Genomic DNA, 3,874 nt, shown 5'->3' with positions numbered 1-3,874 from the left:
CACAAGCAGCAAAGCCGACAGTAGCACCTAGACACCCTATCAGTAGGAAATAAAACGAGACAACCTGCAACGCTCGTGCATCATAGACATGTCTCCAAACATAGTCTGATACAACTTTAGAGGTATTTCTCTTCTTAGTAGTAATGAGCTCAAAAAAGGTACCGAGCAAATCACCCCAGAGTTGAGTCTTGGCGGTTATCCCTATAAAAACAGTGACGAGACCCTCTTAATAAGCTTACTATAGAGGGTACTCCTACTGAAACAGAGATACATCCAAGCAACTCAGACTCAAGGAGTGTATGATACGAGCCAGGCATCCAAAACGACAATAATACCTGATCAATACAAACTCTAAAACTACCGACAACAACTCAAGACATCGCAACACCCACCCGATCTGTCGTCTGGACCTGCTCTCCTGTAATCGTCGATGTGCACTACCTGATGGAGAGATTTGAATCCATGCATTCTTTAGGGAGGATACCACTCCCAAAATCTATAAATAAAGTCTTACACCCTTTACGAATGAGGGATACCTGGACCTGAGCTGGAAGGAGGATGAGGAGCACAGGAATGGAATTTGAGAGTCATTTTGATTCGAAGACCTGGAGTTAACTTTTGCCCTCCATAGCCGCTGACCACCACTCGTCGGCCCATGTAGATCATTGTTTATCACCCGCTGCTTGCCGTCATTGGTGAATCTCTTGTGTAATTAAGCATCTTGAATGTGGTGTAACACACACCCCAATTATAGTGTAACAACACGCCTCAAATACAATGATACAATGCACCCGAATACAGTGTAACAATACACCCTAAATATGTTGTAATGACACACCTTGAATATAGTGTTGAGACCACCCCAAATACTGTGTAATTATGAATATTGTGTAATGACAAACCCTGGATACAGTAAAACAATATATTCTCAAAAGAAAAAAAAACAAATAACATCGTATTGAAGATTCAAAGATAACTCCTTGCAATAACTACTTATAGCCGTCATATTTAGAATTTGATGATTTTGTTCGGATTATTAAAGTTATCTTCTTACATTGTATAGTGACATGTGGTCTCTGTCGCAACCATCTATCATTGTAGCACCAACTACGACCTTTGCGACCAATATAAGCTATTGTAGTTCCTCACTACGACCTATGTGATCAATTACAACTTATGTGATCACCACTCATGCAGCTTCCAACTACAGCCTTGTGGCTAACCAATGTTATTGCAGCTCCTCACTACGACCTGCATGATCAACTATGACATACGTGATTAATTGCTACTGTATTTTCCAACCATGACCCCTATGTCCAACTAATGCTTCTGCAACTTCTTGCTACAACCTGTGTGACCAATTATGTCATATGTGATTAATTATGTTGTATTTTCTAACAAACACTTTATGGCCAACTGATGCTATTATAACTACCCACTATGGTTTATCTGGCCAACTGTTATCATTGCAGCCCTCCACTAAGTCTTTATGGCCAACTGACACTCTTACAATTACCCACTGTGACATATGTATGTGCTCGGTTACTACTGTGGATTCCAACTACGACCTGCATGACCAACTAATGTCATTACAATTTTTCACTACAGTTTTTTGGCCAATTGACATTCTTGAAAGCTACAACTACGACATATGTGACCAACTACTATTATGTCTTTAAGCTATAACCTTTGTGACAAGCTAATATTTCAACCACCTTCTACAACCTTTGTAGCGGATCACTGACTTCATAACAACCAACTACAACTTTACGACCTGCTATCGCTATTTTCTTCGAGAACCACAGCCCGATTGCAGCAATTATCGTTGAATTATTATTATACAATTAAGATTATCAGTTTTATAGTTCTATCTTTCCTAATTCGAGACAAAAGCGAATCTATATACCTACAATTATATAGTGGGCTAATTTAACCATGCTAGGCTCCATGATTTTTTTTCTTCGTCATGGTTTTCCATATTAAAATTCTCAGTATATTCTCCTACTACTTCTATATTATATATGTGTTTCACACCTTCGTTCAATACTAAGATTTTGAATTTTTTACTCTTCCGTCGCGAATCTTCAGACATGCAACAACTTCCATACCGGAAAGAGCTAAAATATAAATGATAAAATTATATATTATGTATAATAAGGTCTCTTTCAAGAAGTTAAGATTTGTCGCAAAAATATGAAAGTGTTATTAATTAAGGGTAGGTACAGTCCAATATGTAATAATAGTATATTAATGGTGTAATAATAGAGAAAATGAGTTGGGAAAGAACCAATTTTCCTCTCTTTATTCTTTTTGTTACTCCCTGTTTACTTTGGAGCCATCAACTATAAATGGCCGTTTATCATTTTTACCGGATCAAAACCCTAATGTTAAAAGCTGATGCTGTATGTGTTTTTAATTTAGGGTCTCTTTAGGGTAGCTGTAGCTTATTGAATAATCTGCTGATAAGCTGATTAAAAATAATTTACTGATAAGCTAGGTGTGGTGGCTATTACAAATATTTATTTTTTTGAAAAAGCCAGACCGCTGTGAGAAAGTAGTCACCGCACCTAGATAGGTGCGGTGTGAAAACGCTGTTTTCGGCCTTTTGAAAACGCATAAGCTGTCAAAACACAATTTAACCAAACATGTCATGTGCGTTTTCAAAACACCACCGTACCAAATAAGATGCCCCAAACAGACCCTTAGTTAAGAAAGTCTTCAGAATTTTTTAACATGGATATGAAATTGGCAAAATCTTTAAATTAGTATATTTTTTTTTCTTAAAGTGACATTTAAAAATAATTATATATTATGAATAATTAAATTATTCTTATTAAATTTTTGTTTCATTCCACTACATCACAAAGAATTATAATAAAAATTCTGTACAACACAATAAGAAAAAAATTTCGCTAAAATTATTAATTCGCCCTAAATATAATATTATTTTTGCTTTAATTTTTATTTTAATAATAATTTAATTTAAATTGAGCCGTTAGAGTCCCCCTATTAATTCATAAATCCTCATTATTGCTCATCACTATAATAATCTTATTCGCTCATCATTTGTTATAAGAAAAATACTTTTCTAAGAAAATCAGCCGTCAGCATAATATGATTGCAAAAATTTAAAAAAAATAAATGATTTAAATACGAAATAATTTCAGTACGCTATATACCACCTCTTACGCTGCAGTTTGCCAACGTTGCCTGGCGACGGCGACCTTGGCTGCAGCAGAAACAAATGTTGCCACGTGGACAATTCTTATTGGAAGATACTGTCCATATGAAGTCCAATCCCTCGACCAGCACGAGCGACGTGTGAGTGGGCCCCGCACTCTAGCACGCGTGTCGTGCATCACTCACATGTCCCTGCTGTGTAACATACTTCTCAATTCCTATGTATGTATGGATCGAAGACTTCGTTTTTCACATAACTAAAAATTAAAATTATGTTTTTTCTTTTACATGATACAAAAAAATTTAGATGGTATAAATGTAAGAAAGTTAAGTTTAGGTGTTAGATATGTATAGACGAGCGGATGCAGGGGTGCCCCAAGGGATTAAAGCAAACATTATCCTGAAACTTAAAATTTTATTAATATATAATTAATATTAATAATATAAAAATAATTTAATTGTAAACTAAAATTTTATTATATTTTATTAAAATTAAAGTAAAAAATCTCAAAAAATGTTTTATTTTATTTTATAAGTTAATATCAAATTTTGATCAAGCATCTTGACGATTTTGTTCACAAGCTTTTTACAATGCTGTTCAAGATAATAAAGTGAAAGGAAATTTTGACAGTCGAGACAAGGCGTTACTAGTTGCCTCAGAAGTTATGCCCTCATGAAAGAGAATATATATATA

This window comes from Phalaenopsis equestris, unplaced genomic scaffold, assembly GCF_001263595.1.
Source record: "Phalaenopsis equestris unplaced genomic scaffold, ASM126359v1 Scaffold234231, whole genome shotgun sequence".
NCBI lineage: Eukaryota > Viridiplantae > Streptophyta > Magnoliopsida > Asparagales > Orchidaceae > Phalaenopsis > Phalaenopsis equestris.
This window is presented reverse-complemented; position numbering follows the sequence as displayed.